This window comes from Salmo salar, chromosome 21, assembly GCF_965601325.2.
Source record: "Salmo salar chromosome 21, fSalSal1, whole genome shotgun sequence".
Taxonomy (NCBI): Eukaryota; Metazoa; Chordata; class Actinopteri; order Salmoniformes; family Salmonidae; genus Salmo; species Salmo salar.
In genome coordinates, this window is record NC_138311.1 from 52,842,921 (window position 1) to 52,861,298 (window position 18,378).

Genomic DNA, 18,378 nt, shown 5'->3' on the forward strand with positions numbered 1-18,378 from the left:
GATGGTACGGTATAGAACAGAACCATTAGCTCATCCAATTTCATAAATCAATTGACAACTCTAGATACTCCCATCTCAAGTAAACCCCCTCTTGACTCCACTCCTGGACAAGCTCACTGAGGGGAGTGAGCCTCTAGGTCATACACTATCCCAAGATAAGTGTAACATCAGAGGGGACATACAATGGTCGAGACACTGCCATACACCTTCCCCCAATGCCAAAGGAGGGAGTGACTTGCGCACAGACATTGTGGAGACAAGTAATTGGTTCCCCATTAACCTGTTATGGCTAGGGGGCAGTATTTTCACGGCTGGATAAAAAACGTACCCAATTTAATCTGGTTACCACTCCTACCCAGTAACTAGAATATGCATATACTTATTACATATGGATAGAAAACACCCTAAAGTTTCTAAAACTGTTTGAATGGTGTCTGTGAGTATAACAGAACTCATATGGCAGGCCAAAATCTGAGAAGGTTTCATTCAGGAAGTGGCCTGTCTGACAAGGTGTCGTTCTTCTTGTCTCTGTTTATTGAAGAGTGAGGATCTTAGCTGTCCCGTGACACTTCCTACGGCTGCCATATGTTCTCAGAAGGCGGCAAAAAGCGGAATCGTGGCTTTGCAGGCTCTGGCTGAAACAAAGTAGCGCGTTTGGGTAGTGGCTGGTTACAGTACTGTGAGACTCAGGCTCGTGCCCGCGTCGACCGAAAGCTTTGTTTACTTTCCTCTGTTTAGCTAAATGGACATTCCTGGTCGGAATATTATCGCTTTTTTACGAGAAAAATGGCATAAAAATGGATTTTAAACAGCGGTTGACATGCTTCGAAGTACGGTAATGGAATATTTAGATTTTTTTTGTCACGAATTGCGTCATGCGCGCGACCCTTATTTACCCTTTCAGATAGTGTCTGGAACGCACGAACAAAACGCCGCAATTTGGATATAACGATGGATTATTTTGGACCAAACCAACATTTGTTATCCTGTTAGGGCTAGGGGGCAGCATTGACACGGCTGGATAAAAAACATACCCGATTTAATCTGGTTACCACTCCTACTCAGTAACTAGAATATGCATATACTTATTACATATGGATAGAAAACACCCTAAATTTTCTAAAACTGTTTGAATGGTGTCTGTGAGTATAACAGAACTCAAATGGCAGGTCAAAACCTGAGAGATTCCTTTACAGGAAGTGGCCTGTCTGACCATTTCTGGAACTTCTTTGCCATCTCTATCATTTACTAAGGATCTCTGCTCTAACGTGACACTTCCCACGTCGTCCATAGGCTCTCATAGCCCGGGAAAAAAGAGAATGTCGTCATTCCAGCCCCAGGCTGAAACACATTATCGCCTTTCTCAAGTGGCCCATCAAGAGACACTAGCTTATGCGCGTGACCCCGACCGCCCCCGCCTTTGGGATTTTTTCCTCTGTTTGCCGAAAAGGAGATTCCCTGTCGGAATTTTACCGCTTTTCTACGAGAAAAATGACGTAAAAATTGATTTTAAACAGCGGTTGACATGCTTCGACGTACGGCAATTGAATACTTTGAATTTTATTGTCAGGAATTGCGCCAAGCGCGCGACACTTCTTTACTATTTCGGATAGTGTCTGGAACGCACGAACAAAACGCCGCTATTCGGATATAACGATGGATTATTTTGGACCAAACCAACATTTGTTATTGAAGTAGACGTCCTGGGTGTGCATTCTGACGAAGACAACAAAAGGTAATGACATTTTTATAATAGTAAATATGATTATGGTGAGTGCTAAACTTGCCGGGTGTCTAAATAGCGAGCCCGTGATGCCTGGGCTATATACTTAGAATATTGCAAAATGTGCTTTCACCAAAAAGCTATTTTAAAATCGGACATATCGAGTGCATAGAGGAGGTCTGTATCTATAATTCTTAAAATAATTGTTATGCTTTTTGTGAACGTTTATCGTGAGTAATTTAGTAAAATGTTAGCGAATTCCCCGTAAGTTTGCGGGGGGTATGCTAGTTCTGAACGTCACATGCTAATGTAAAAAGCTGGTTTTTGATATAAATATGAACTTGATTGAACAAAACATGCATGTATTGTATAACATAATGTCCTAGGGTTGTCATCTGATGAAGATCATCAAAGGTGAGTGCTGCATTTAGCTGTCTTCTGGGTTTTGGTGACATTATATGCTGGCTTGAAAAATGGGTGTCTGATTATTTCTGGCTTGGTACTCTGCTGACATAATCTAATGTTTTGCTTTCGTTGTAAAGCCTTTTTGAAATCGGACAGTGTGGTTAGATTAACGAGAGTCTTATCTTTAAATGGCTGTAAAATAGTCACATGTTTGAGAAATTGAAGTAATAGGATTTTGAAGATTTTGAAAATCGCGCCACAGGCTGGCAGTGGATGTTACGTAGGTGGGACGAATTCGTCCCGCCGGTCACATAGAGGTTATTGAAGTAGCAGTCCTGGGAGTGCATTCTGACGAAGACAACAAAAGGTAATCAAACTTTTATAATAGTAAATCTGATTTTGGTGAAGGCTAAACCTGCCGGGTGTCTAAATAGCTAGCCCGTGATGCCTGGGCTATGTACTTAGAATATTGCAAAATGTGCTTTCACCAAAAAGCTATTTTAAAATCGGACATATCGAGTGCATAGAGGAGTTCTGTATCTATAATTCGTAAAATAATTGTTATGCTTTTTGTGAACGTTTATCGTGAGTAATTTAGTAAATTATTAGCAAATTCCTCCGGAAGTTTGCGGGGGGTATGCTAGTTCTGAACGTCACATGCTAACGTAAAAAGCTGTTTTTTGATATAAATATGAACTTGATTGAACAAAACATGCATGTATTGTATAACATAATGTCCTAGGTGTGTCATCTGATGAAGATCATCAAAGGTTAGTGCTGCATTTAGCTGTCTTCTGGGTTTTTGTGACATTATATGCTAGCTTGAAAAATGGGTGTCTGATTATTTCTGGCTTGGTACTCTGCTGACATAATCTAATGTTTTGCTTTCGTTGTAAAGCCTTTTTGAAATCGAACAGTGTGGTTAGATAAAGGAGAGTCTTATCTTTAAAATGCTGTGAAATAGTCATATGTTTGAAAAATGGAAGTTTTTGTATTTTTGAGGAATTTGTAATTCGCGCCACGCCTATCATTGGATATTGGAGCAGGTGTTCCGCTAGCGGAACGTCTAGATGTAAGAGGTTAATCACGCCATCCCTTCACATGGTTTAACAGATACATTCACATACAACAAGTATCTCACATAAGCATATTATGCAAATAAAACAACTTAATTATCTATGTTACCCAACTAATTCTGATTCATCCGCCACAAACTGAACATGGGGTCAAAGATTGTACTTTTTGGAGAAATATCCTCTGGTCTGATGAAACAAAAATAGATCTGTTTGGCAATAATGACCATCATTATGTGCGGAGGAAAAAGGGGGAGGCTTGCAAGCCGAAGAACACCATCCCAACCGTGAAGCACGGGGGTGGCAGCATCATGTTGTGGGAGTGCTTTGCTGCAGGAGGGACTGGTGCACTTCACAAAATAGATGGCATCATGAGGGTGGAAAATTATGTGGATATATTGAAGCAACATCTCAAGACATCAGTCAGGAAGTTAAAGCTTGGTCGCAAATGGGTCTTCCAAATAGACAATGACCCCAAGCATACTTCCAATGTTGTGGAAAAATGGCTTAAGGACCACAAAGTCAAGCTATTGGAGTGGCCATCACAAAGCCCTGACCTCAATCCTATAGAAAATTTGTGGACAGAACTGAAAAAGTGTGTGCGAGCAAGGAGGCCTACAAACCTGACTCAGTTACAGCAGCTCTGTCAGGAGGAATGGGCCAAAATTCACCCAACCTATTGTGGGAAGCTTTTGGAAGGCTACCCAAAACATTTGACCCAAGTTAAACAATTTAAAGGCAATGCTACCAAAGACAAATTGAGTGTATGTAAACTTCTGACCCACTGGTAATGTGATGAAAGAAATAAAAGCTGAAATAAAACATTCTCCCTACTATTATTCTGACATTTCACATTCTTAAAATAAAGTGGTGATCCTAACTGACCTAAGACAGGGAATTTGTACTAGGATACACTTACAGCCCCAACAGATCCACAGATGATGCAATCTGAATTGCACTTCACACTGCCCTCTCCCATCTGGACATGAGGGGAAATAACTATGTGAGAATGCTGTTCTTAGACTACAACTCAGCGTTCAACATGATAGTCCCCTCCAAGCTCATCACCAAACTACAGACCCTGGGACTCAACCTCTCTCTCTGCAACTGGATCCTGGACTTCCTGATGGGCCGGCTTCCAGGTGGTGAGGGTAGGCAACGACATCTCTCCTACGCTAACCCTCAACACGCTCAGGGGTGTGTGCTTAGTCCCCTCCTGTACTCCCCATTCACCCACGACTGCGTGGCCACGCATGAATCCAACGCTATCATCAAGATTGCTGATGACACAATGGTGGTTGGCCTGATCACTGAAGGTGATGAGACAGCCTACAGGGAGGTCAGAGACTTAGCAGTGTGGTGGCAGGACAACAACCTCTCCCTCAATGTCAATAAGACCAAGGAGCTGATCGCTGACTACAGCAGAAAGAAGGGAGAGCATTCCCCCATCTACATCAACGGGGCAGTTGTGGAGCGGGTCAAGAGCTTCAAGTTCCATGGTGTCCACATCACTAAGGCCTTAACATGGTCCACACACACCCACACAGTCATGAAGAGGGCACAGCAGTGCCTCTTCCCCCTCAGGAGGCTGAAAAGATTTGCTATGGGCCCTCAGATCCTCAGAACATTCTACAGCTGCACCATCGAGATCATCTTGACTGGCTGCATCACCGCTTGGTATGGAAAATGCACTGCCCTTGACCCCAAAGCGCTACAGAGGGTGGTGCGGACAGACCAGTACATCACTGGGGCCGAGCTCCCTGCCATCCAGGACCTCTATATCAGGCGGTGTCAGAGGAAGGCCAGAAAAATTGCCAAAAACTCCAGCCACCCGTGTCATAGACTGTTCACTCTGATACAGTCCGGCAAACGGTACCGAAGCATCGGCTCTCGGACCAACAGGCTCAGAGACAGCTTCCACCCCTAAGCCATAGGACTACTAAATAGTCCATTAATGGTACCCAAATGAACTGCACTGACTCTACCTTGCACTGACCCTACGCACACTCACTAAACTATATACACACACTCACTAGACTATATATACACACCATATACACACACTCATTAGACTGTATATACACACACTCACTCACTAGACTATATATACGCACCCACACACACACACACACACACACACACACACACACACACACGCACGCACACACACACACACACACACACACACAAAACACAGACATACAGTGGCTTGCGAAAGTATTCACCCAGGTTGGCATTTTTCCTATTTTGTTGCCTTACAACCTGAAATGAAGATGGATTTTGGGGGGGTTTGTATCATTTGATTTACACAACATGCCTACCACTTTGAAGATGCAAAATATTTTTTTATTGTGAAACAAACAAGAAAAATACAAAAAAATCAAAACTTGAACATGCATAACTATTCACCCCCCCCAAAGTCAATACTTAGTAGAGCCACCTTTTGCAACAATTCCAGCAGCAAGTATTTTGGGGTATGTCTCTATAAGCTTGGTACATCTATCCACTGGGATTGTTGCCCATTCTTCAAGGCAAATCTGCTCCAGCTCCTTCATGTTGGCTGGGTTCCGCTGGTGTACAGCAATCTCTAAGTCATACCACGATTCTCAATTGGATTGAGGTCTGGGCTTTGACTAGGCCATTCCAAGACATTTAAATGTTTACCATTAAACCACTTGAGTGTTGCTTTAGCAGTATGCTTAGGGTTATTGTCCTGCTGGAAGGTGAACCTGCGTCCCAGTCTCAAATCCTTGGAAGACTGAAACAGGTTTCCCTCAAGAATTTCCCTGTATTTAGCGCCACCCATCATTCCTTCAATTCTGACCAGTTTCCCAGTACCTGCTGATGAAACACATCCCCACAGCATGATGCTGCCACCACCATGCTTCACTGTGGAGATGGTGTTCTCGGGGTGATGAGAGGTGTTGGGTTTGCGCCAGACATAGCATTATCCTTGATGGCCAAAAAGCTCAATTTTAGTCTCATCTGACCAGAGTACTTTCTTCCATATGTTTGGGGAGTCTCCACACATGCGTTTTGGCAAACACCAAACGTGTTTGCTTATTTATTTTTTGAAGAAATTGCTTTTTTCTTGCCACTCCTCCGTAAAGCCCAGCTCTGTGGAGTGTACGGCGTAAAGTGGTCCTTTGAACAGATACTCCAATCTCAGCTGTGGAGCTTTGCAGCTTTTTCAGGGTTATCTTTGGTCTCTTTGCTGCCTCTCTGATTAATGCCCTCCTTGCCTAGTCCATGAGTTTTTGTGGGCAGCCCTCTCTTGGCAGGTTTGTTGTGGTGCCATATTCTTTCAATTTTTTATAATGGATTTAATGGTGCTCCGTGGAATGTTCAAAGTTTCTGCAATTTTTTTATAACCCAAACCTGATCTGTACTTCTCCACAACTTTGTCGCTGACCTGTTTGGAGAGAGAGCTCCTTGGTCTTCATGGTGCCGCTTGCTTGCTGGTGCCCCTTGCTTAGTGGTGTTGCAGACTCTGGGGCCTTTCAGAACAGGTTTATATATATATATATATATATATATATATATATATATATATATATATATATATATATATATATATATATATATATATAAACAGAGATCATGTGATAGATCATGTAACACCTAGATCACACACAGGTGGACTTTATTTAACTACTTATGTGACTTCTGAATGCAATTAGTTGCACCAGATCTTATTTAGGGGCTTCATAGCAAAGGGGGTGAATACATGTGCATGCATCACTTCTCCGTTTGATTTTTTTGTTTTTTGAAACAAGTAATTTTTTTAATTTCACTTCACCAATTTGGACTATTTTGTTCATGTCCATTACATGAAATCCAAATAAATATCAATTTAAATTACATGTTGTAATGCAATAAAATAGGAAAAACACCAAGGTGGAAGAACTTATTCAAGGCACTGTATACTTTACACACATCATTTGCTGCTGCTACTAGTGGTGGCTAATTACTGTATTACCAAATGAAGAGAGTTACAACACACCAGTCTGAGTTAAACTAAATCTTTAATACTTAATTAACCTGTTGGGTCTAGGGGGCAGCATTTGCACGTCTGGATAAAAAAAATGTACCCGATTTAATCTGGTTACTAATCCTACCCAGTAACTAGAATATGCATATACTTATTATATATGGATAGAAAACACTCTAAAGTTTCCAAAACTGTTTGAATGGTGTCTGTGAGTATAACAGAACTCATTTGGCAGGCAAAACCCTGAGACATTTTCTGACAGGAAGTGGATACCTGATGTGTTGTATTGACTTTAAACCTATCCCATTGAAAAACACAGGGGTTTAGGAATATTTTGGCACTTCCTATTGCTTCCACTAGATGTCACCAGCCTTTACAAAGTGTTTTGAGTCTTCTGGAGGGAGATCTGACCGAACAAGAGCCATGGAACGGTGATGTCCCATTAGACACCTGGCGCGCTACTTCATGTTGGGTACCCTCGTTCCAATACGTTATGAAAGAGTATGCATTCGTCCACCTTGAATATTATTCATGTTCTGGTTAAAAAAGGCCCTAATGATTTATGCTATACAACGTTTGACATGTTTGAACGAACGGAAATATATTTTTTCCCCTCGTTCATGACGAGAAGTCCGGCTGGCTTACATCATGTGCTAACGAGACGGAGATTTTTGGACATAAATGATGAGCTTTTTTGAACAAAACTACATTCGTTATGGACCTGTGATACCTGGAAGTGACATCTGATGAAGAGAATCAAAGGTAATGGATTATTTACATAGTATTTTCGATTTTAGATCTCCCCAACATGACGTCTAGTCTGTATCGCAACGCGTATATTTCTGGGCGCAGTGCTCAGATTATTGCAAAGTGTGATTTCCCAGTAAGGTTATTTTTAAATCTGGCAAGTTGATTGCGTTCAAGAGATGTAAATCTATAATTCTTTAAATGACAATATAATATTTTAACAATGTTTTCTAATTTTAATTATTTAATTTGTGACGCTGACTTGACTGCCGGTTATTGGAGGGAAACGATTTCCTCAACATCAATGCCATAGTAAAACGCTGTTTTTGGATATAAAAATGAACTTGATAGAACTAAAAATGCATGCATTGTCTAACATAATGTCCTAGGAGTGTCATCTGATGGAGATTGTAAAAGGTTAGTGCATCATTTTAGCTGGTTTTATGGTTTTGGTGACCCTGTCTTTGACTTGACAAAACATTACACACAACTCTTGTAAATGTACTGTCCTAACATACTCTAAATTTATGCTTTCGCCGTAAAACCTTTTTGAAATCGTAAAACGTGGTTAGATTAAGGAGATGTTTATCTTTCAAATGGTGTAACATAGTTGTATTTTTGAAAAATTTGAATTTTGACATTTATTTGGATTCAAATTTGCCGCTCTTGAAATGCACCTGCTGTTGATGGAGTGCACCACGGGTGGCACGCTAGCGTCCCACCTAGCCCCAAGAGGTTAAGATACTTTTGCAAAAGCACTTCACCTTCATTAATGCACTCTCTCGAATGAACCATGGCATAAGGTAATTACACAATGGCTACAGAGATCTTTTATAGCAAAGATACACCCCCTTCAACGTTCATTGACATTTACATTTACATTTAAGTCATTTAGCAGACGCTCTTATCCAGAGCGACTTACAAATTGACAAACCACAGATACATAGAATGGGTCACAATATTAAGTTTTGTATGACAGATATCCATAAAATACAACAGACAGTAACTGCTATGTCAACAGGGTTCATTGTATAGCCCAGTATCTGGTCTCCTTAGAACCGTCCCTCCCTGGTACGGTACAGAACAAAAACACCATTTCATCCAATGGCATATATCAATTGTCAACTCTAGATACTCCTATCTCAAGCAAACCCCCTCTTGACCCCACTCCTGGACAGGCTCACTGGGGGGAGTGAGCCTCTAGGCCATATACTATCCCAGGATAAGTGCGAGATCTAACAGAGGACATACAATGGTCCAGACACTGCCATAATCCTCCCCACTATAAAGAAAAGGAGGGAGTGACTTGCTCACAGACATTGTGGAGACAAGTCATTGGTTCCCTATTAATCACGCCATCCCTTCACATGGTTTAAGAATAGGTAAAGACACATTCCCATGACGACAAGTCTGACCTCTCCCCTCTCTGGGCCCCAAGTGTCGTGCAACTGAAAAACACCAGAGTCCAATGGACACTTTCTAATGACAAGTATCTCACATAAGCATATTATACTAATAAAACATCTTAATTATCTATGTTACCCAACTAATTCTGATTCATCCACGACATACTCTATTCTTTATTTTACTCTTATCTATTCTTATGCCTAGTCACTTTACCCTGCCTTCATGTAAATATCTACCTCAAATACCTTATTATTATCTATCCTGATGCCTAGTCACTTTACCCTGCCTTCATGTACATATCTACCTCAAATACCTTATTATTATATATCCTGATGCCTAGTCACTTTACCTTGCCTTCATGTACATATCTACCTCAAATTCCTCGTACCTCTGCACATTGACCTGGTACTGGGACTTCCTGTATATAGCTCCACATTGATCTGGTACTGGTACCCCCCATATATAGATCCACATTGATTTATACAGGGGGTACCGGTACTATAGCTTCACATTGATCTGGTACTGGTACCCCCTGTATATAACTCCACATTGATCTGGAACTGGTACCCCCTGTATATAACTCCACATTGATCTGGAACTGGTACCCCCTGTATATAACTCCACATTGATCTGGAACTGGTATCCCCTGTATATAACTCCACATTAATAATTGATATATTGGATACACGTCTCTATCTCAACCAAGAATAAACGTTGAAGTATAGGACTAAATCAAATACATTTGTAGACAAACTAAGTCAGCGGAACAGATGGAACTATCCAATACGAAGACATAGTACATCCCCTTCAAATGTTGATATTTGGTTGAGTTGACAACCAAACATAATTCAATATCCAGTTTGTCTACAAATGAATAATTGACATGTTGGTCTACATCTCAACCCAAAAGAATCTTAGTTTAACAATAGGACTTAATCTAATCTTAAATGCATTTTAAATAAAGTCTGATTTGATTTAGTCCTATTCTTTAAATTGAGATTTTTGGTTGAAATGGAGAAGTGAATTCAACATATTCATGATTAACTTCAAGATTACATTTGAAATCAACCAACGCTTGAAACCCTAAGCTTATGTATTGTCTATTTTTAGTTGATCCCTGGATTGAATTGAAATAAATAACTGTTGATACATTGCAAATGCCTTCAGAAATTATGTACAGCCCTTTACTTGTTCCACAATTTGTTGTGTTACAGCCTGAATAAACAATGGATTAAATTGAGATGTTTTTTTCACTGATTTACACACAATACCCCATAATGTGAAAGTGGAATTATGTTTTCAAAATGTTAAAATTAAAAATTGAATTGTCTTGAGTTAATAAGTATTCAACCCCTTTGTTATGGCAAGCCTAAATAAGTTCAGGAGTAAACATTTCCTTAATTAAGCCTAGGCGGCCCACTAGCGGGACAACTTCCGGTGAAACTGGAGGGTGCGCATTCAAATAAATAATCATAGAAATAGTGGATTTGAATCATTTAGGTATATACGTCTTATATCGGTTGAAAGCTTAAATTCTTGTTAATCTAACTGCACTGTCCGATTTAAAGTAGCTATTACAGAGAAAGCATGCCATAAGTTCAAGAGTAAACATTTCCTTAATTAAGCCTACTAGCGGGACAACTTCCGGTGAAACTGGAGGCCGCGCAATTCAAATAAATAATCATTAAAATTATGGATATTAAACATTTAGGTACATACAAGTGTCTTATATCGGTTGAAAGCTTAAATTCTTGTTAATCTAACTGCACTGTCCGATTTAAAGTAGCTCTTACAGCGAAAGCATGCCATGCGATTGTTTGAGGACGGCGCCCCATATATTAATATTTTTCCACCGGCACAGGTTTCATAAATTCACAAATAGCGATTAAATATTCACTTACCTTTTGAAAATCTTCCACTGATTTGTCATCCAAAGGGTCCCAGCTATAACATGTAGTATCGTTTTGTTAAATAAAATCCTTCTTTATATCCCAAAAAGTCTGTTTAATTGGCGCCATCGATTTGAGTAATCCACTCGTTCAACATGCAAAGAAAGGAATCCCAAAATCTACCCCTAAACTTTGTTTCAACAAGTCAAAATACGTTTCTATATATTCCTCAGATACCCTAAAATGTAATCAAACTATAATATTTCTTACGGAAAGAAGTATGTTCAATAGGAAACCGATTTTAGCAGGTGCGTCTTGTCTTCTTGGCGCACGCAAGCACGGATTTACAAGACTATGTCCCTTTACTAAAACTGTAATTTCTAACTCGTTTTTAAAGTTACAAGCCTGAAACCTTGAACATAGACTGATGTCACCCAGTGAAAGCCATAGCAATTGCATCATGGGAGCTAGAATTGAGTATGCCCTTATACTGGTTGGTTTTTCTTTGGATTTTCTCCTACCATATCTATTGTGTTATATTCTCCTACATATTTTACAATTTCTACAAACTTCAAAGTGTTTTCTTTCCAATGGTAACAATTATATGCATATCCTGGCTTCAGGGCCAGAGCAACAGGCAGTTTACTTTGGGCATGTTGTTCAGACAGGAAGTGGAGATAAAAGGAGACTTCAAGTGACATAATAAATTGCATGGACAAAAAAAAGTAAGGGTCCCTCAGCCGAACAGTGAATTTCAAACACAGATTCAACCACAAAGACTAGGGAGATTTTCCAATGCCTCGCAAATAAGGGCACCTATTGGTAGATAACTTAATATATATGTTTTAACCTGTTAGGGCTAGGGGGCAGCATTGACACGGCTGGATAAAAAACATACCCGATTTAATCTGGTTACCACTCCTACTCAGTAACTAGAATATGCATATACTTATTACATATGGATAGAAAACACCCTAAATTTTCTAAAACTGTTTGAATGGTGTCTGTGAGTATAACAGAACTCAAATGGCAGGTCAAAACCTGAGAGATTCCTTTACAGGAAGTGGCCTGTCTGACCATTTCTGGAACTTCTTTGCCATCTCTATCATTTACTAAGGATCTCTGCTCTAACGTGACACTTCCCACGTCTCCCATAGGCTCTCATAGCCCGGGAAAAAAGAGAATGTCGTCATTCCAGCCCCAGGCTGAAACACATTATCGCCTTTCTCAAGTGGCCCATCAAGAGACACTAGCTTATGCGCGTGACCCCGACCGCCCCCGCCTTTGGGATTTTTTCCTCTGTTTGCCGAAAAGGAGATTCCCTGTCGGAATATTATCGCTTTTCTACGAGAAAAATGACGTAAAAATTGATTTTAAACAGCGGTTGACATGCTTCGACGTACGGCAATGGAATACTTTGAATTTTATTGTCAGGAATTGCGCCAAGCGCGCGACACTTCTTTACTATTTCGGATAGTGTCTGGAACGCACGAACAAAACGCCGCTATTCGGATATAACGATGGATTATTTTGGACCAAACCAACATTTGTTATTGAAGTAGACGTCCTGGGTGTGCATTCTGACGAAGACAACAAAAGGTAATGACATTTTTATAATAGTAAATATGATTATGGTGAGTGCTAAACTTGCCGGGTGTCTAAATAGCGAGCCCGTGATGCCTGGGCTATGTACTTAGAATATTGCAAAATGTGCTTTCACCAAAAAGCTATTTTAAAATCGGACATATCGAGTGCATAGAGGAGGTCTGTATCTATAATTCTTAAAATAATTGTTATGCTTTTTGTGAACGTTTATCGTGAGTAATTTAGTAAAATGTTAGCGAATTCCCCGTAAGTTTGCGGGGGGTATGCTAGTTCTGAACGTCACATGCTAATGTAAAAAGCTGGTTTTTGATATAAATATGAACTTGATTGAACAAAACATGCATGTATTGTATAACATAATGTCCTAGGGTTGTCATCTGATGAAGATCATCAAAGGTGAGTGCTGCATTTAGCTGTCTTCTGGGTTTTGGTGACATTATATGCTGGCTTGAAAAATGGGTGTCTGATTATTTCTGGCTTGGTACTCTGCTGACATAATCTAATGTTTTGCTTTCGTTGTAAAGCCTTTTTGAAATCGGACAGTGTGGTTAGATTAACGAGAGTCTTATCTTTAAATGGCTGTAAAATAGTCATATGTTTGAGAAATTGAAGTAATATGATTTTGAAGATTTTGAAAATCGCGCCACAGGATGGCAGTGGCTGTTACGTAGGTGGGACGAATTCGTCCCGCCGGTCCCATAGAGGTTAAAGACATTGAATATCCCTTTGAGCATGGTGAAGTTATTACACTTTGGATGGTGTATCAATAGACCTATTCATTACAAAGATACAGGCGTCCTTCCTAACTCAGATGCTGGAGAGAAAGGAAACCGTTCAGGGATTTCACCATGAGGCCAATGGTGACTTTTAAACTGTTACAGAGTTTAATGGCTCTGATAGGAAAAAACTGGGGATGGATCAACAACACTGTAGTTACAGACTGAAAAGAAGGAAGCCTGTACGGAATAAAAATATAAAAATATTCCTAAACATGCATCCTGTTTGCAACAAGACACTAAAGTAGTAGTGCAAAAAAATATGGCAAATCAATTCACTTTTTGACCTGAATACAAAGTGTAATGTTTGGGGCAAATCCAATACAACACATTACTGAGTACCACTCCCCATATTTAAGCATAGTGCAGGGATGCAAACTGGTGAGGGCCCAAAAAGATGACACTTTTTTTTTGCACTGAAACACGCAAAAAAATCCCTGCTAGGGTGAAATTCAGGTTATAACTAATTAAACAACAAAGAATATGATCTACATGATCAGTCTCTGTGTGTAAAATAAAACGTGGTTAATGTGTAAAAGAGATAATACAGTAGACGGCATGTGTCCAAAAGTGATTGGTGACCTATTTTATGTGTCACATTGTTATGCCCATTTATGTACATCCTGTCCGGATGTTCTCACTCTATGGAGTGAGTGCTTATGTAACCTGATAGCTGTGCAGTGTGTTATGTGTTTGAACATTTGAAAGAGTTGGGCAATGTTGTAGTGAACTTATGGCTCTCTTGTATATGAAACAGCAATTTCCAGGGTAGGTATGGCTGAGTATAAATTCAGCATTGAGTTTATTTTTTTTTACATGTAATCTAAGATCTTAAAACAACCTAATATATATACAACTTTTTGCATTCACCCCTTGGCTATATAAACCACACTCTAGCTTTCATTTGTGTTATAATATGTAATTGTGGATTTGATTATTTTTCATTATTTAGCCTATATGCAATGAACTATTGACTTTTTCATTTGTAAATCACTATTATAACACAAATGAAAGCTAGAGTGTGGTGTCTACACTAAAGAGTATGAATTTGGTAATAAAAAAACGTTTTGACAAGTTATATGCATGAAAATAAAGATGCTTAAAACATTTGACAATTTGGAGAGATTTTTGAACACTATCGGGGCCTCCTAGGCCTTGTTAAGGACAAACGTCTGTAAAGATAAACTCAGCAAAAAAGAAATGTCCCACTGTCAACTGCATTTATTTTCAGCAAACGTAACATGTGTAAATATGTGAATGAACATAACAAGATTCAACAACTGAGACATAAACTGAACAAGTTCCACAGACATGTGACAAACAGAACTGGAATAATGTGTCTCTGAACAAAGGGGGGGTCAAAATCAAAAGTAACAGTCAGTATCTGGTGTGGCCACCAGATGCATTAAGTACTGCAGTGCATCTCCTCCTCATGGACTGCACCAGATTGCCAGTTCTTGCTGTGAGATGTTACCCCACACTTCCACTATGGCACCTGCAAGTTCCCGGACATATCTGGGGGGAATGGCCCTAGCCCTCACACTCCGATCCAACAGGTCCCAGACTTGCTCAATGGAATTGAGATCTGGGCTCTTGGCTGGCCATGGCAAACACTGACATTCCTGTCTTGCAGGAAATCACGCACAGAATGATCAGTATGGCTGGTGGCATTGTCATGCTGGAGGGTCATGTCAGGATGAGCCTGCAGGAAGGGTACCACATGAGGGAGGAGGATGTCTTCCCTGTAAGGCACAGCGTTGAGATTGCCTGCAATGACAACAAGCTCAGTCCGATGATGCTGTGACACACCGCCCCAGACCACAGCTGCACTATCAGGTCCACCTCCAAATCGATCCTGCTCCAGAGTACAGGCCTCGGTGTAACCCTCATTCCTTCGACGATTAACACAAATCCGACCATCACCTCTGCTGAGACAAAACCGCGACTCGTCAGCGAAGAGCACTTTTTCCCAGTCCTGTCTGGTCCAGCGACGGTGGGTTTGTGCCCATAGGCGACATTGTTGCCGGTGATGTCTGGTGAGGACATGCCTTACAACAGGCCTACAAGCCCTCAGTCCAACCTCTCTCAGCCTATTGCGGACAGTCTGAGCACTGATGGAGGGATTGTGCGTTCCTGGTGTAACTCGGGCAGTTGTTGTTGCCATCCTGTACCTGTTATTAAGGGGGGGTAAAAGTGATCTCTTTAAGTCATAAGTGAAGGGCCCATCTTAAAGAGTACAATTACCCTTTCAAAAAGAGGATGGTGTGATTGACTGAGACAGCCACCCCCACGACAACACATAACTGTTTTTCAAACATTTGTTATGTGGTCTCCTGAGGTGTAAGGTTGTAAACATTTGTTATGTGGTCTCCTGAGGATTGTAAACATTTGTTGACCCTTCATATGGATATGCCGAGAAGTCTTTTGGAAGCTCAGAGGTTCGACAGGTTTAACAAATGCTGGTACAAGCACACATACAGAGACACACACAACCCCATGTATTTGCCTTAGAAAATAATGTTTTCAGCAAGTTTCTCTGCTTGTAACCTAACGCCTTGCCACACACACACACACACACACACACACACACACACACACACACACACACACACACACACACACACACACACACACACACACACACACACACACACACACACACACACACACACACACGCATACGCACACACAGAAACATACTTATAGCCTTATATTTCATTAAAGGTAAATTACATTTCAAAACTCTTTATTTCTTCACAAATGTTACTACCAACATTTAAACATATCACTATTATTAAAAGTGCACTACGCACTATTAAACTATAGCTCTGTTTTTTACTAAACCTTTTATTTATATCATATATATTATTATCACACATTACTACAAAATATATATTTCAAATGTATAATTATTATTAATTGTTGGAAAGACAGATCTTTGGGAAGGGTTCTCTCTCTCTCTCTCTGCTTGTAACCCCACAGCTTGTAACCTGTCACCATCCATGTAACCAGGCCTCACAAATACCACAAGGGGAGGGAAACCGATTTCATTCATTGAAGGTAAATCACAATACACCTAGAATTGGTCTAGGATTATGTTTTCTGTAGATTTCTGTGGTTCATCTGTGACTTCTCATCGGACACTCACTAAACCCTAAACCTCAACTAAATCTTGTAATAAATAATGTGGAAATTGAGCAAGTTGAGTTGACTAAATGCTTGGAGTAACACTAGATTGTAAACTGTCATGGTCAAAATATATTGATACAACAGTAGCTAAGATGGGGAGAGGTCTGTCCATAATAAAGCGATGCTCTGCCTTATTAACAACACTATCAACAAGGCAGGTCCTACAGGCCTTAGTTTTGTTGCACCTGGACTACTGTTCAGTCATGTGGTCAGGTGCCACAAAAAATGACTTAGGAAATGTGCAATTGGCTCAGAACAGGGCAACACAGGATGTACACAGAGAGCTAATATTAATTATATGCATGTCAATCTCTCCTGGCTGAAAGTGGAGAAGAGATTGACTTCATCACTACTTTTATTTATGAGAGGTATTGGCATGTTGAATGCACCGAGCTGTCTGTCTAAACTACTGGCACACAGCTCGGACACCCATGCATACCCCACAAGACATGCCACAAGAGGTCTCTTCACAGTCCCCAAGTCCAGAACAGACTATGGGAGGCACACAGTACTACATAGAGCTATGACTACATGGAACTCTATTCCACATCAAGTAACTGATGCAAGCAGTAACATTTGATTTAACCTGACAGATAAAAAAACACCTTATGGAACAGCGGGGACTGTGAAGCAACACAAACATTGGCACAGACACATGCATACACACACACACACACACACGATAACATTCACACTATACATACACATGGATTTAGTACTGTAGATATGTGGTAGGGGCCTGAGGGCACACAGTGTGTTCTGAAATCTGTGAATGTATTGTAATGTTTTAAAATTGTATAAACTGCCTTAATTTTGCTGGACCCCAGGAAGAGTGGGGATCCATAATAAATACAAATAGGACAAGTCTAACAGTTACTTATACTCAGACAGACCTACCTGGAAAATACTTTTTCATTTCACAAGCTCCCTAAACAGCAGCTCCATAAGTTCACTACAAAAAAGGTCACAACTCTTTCAAATGTTCAAACATATTCCACAGTTCAACAAGGACACTACACACCATTCACCAGGACAGCTTTAGTGGAAACACAGGCTTTACCCAAAACAGCTGCACTATCAGATTACATAAGTACTTACTCGATAGTGTGTGAACATCCGGAACGGATGTACATAAATGGGCATAACAATGTGACACATAAAATAGGTCATCAATCACCTTCGGACACAAACCGTCTACTATAATTCTTCTGTCCTCTATAGTTAATGTTGGAAAAGTCTTGATTATTCTAGGGAGCCCAGAATAAAATCATGCATGAGTGCTGGCCTCTGAGAGACTACTCTTGACAAACCTCCTTCCCAGAGATGGCACCTCAGTTTCAAAAGTGGTGTGAGAAAAATGTGTAAATGTCTTTTCCGTGGTCTGGAGTTTTTCCTGATCTCATGTCCTGGTTAGGTAAAACTCTGGGTCCTCTGGGTCCTATTTGTAGGCTATGACAGGGTCCAACATAAAGTTTTCCTCCCCGACTGGGCCTGTTGGCCAAAGATCTACTGTCCCGAACAGAATTTCTACTGGCCCGACATAGTGTAGTTTTTAAATGCATTGGGGTCATGC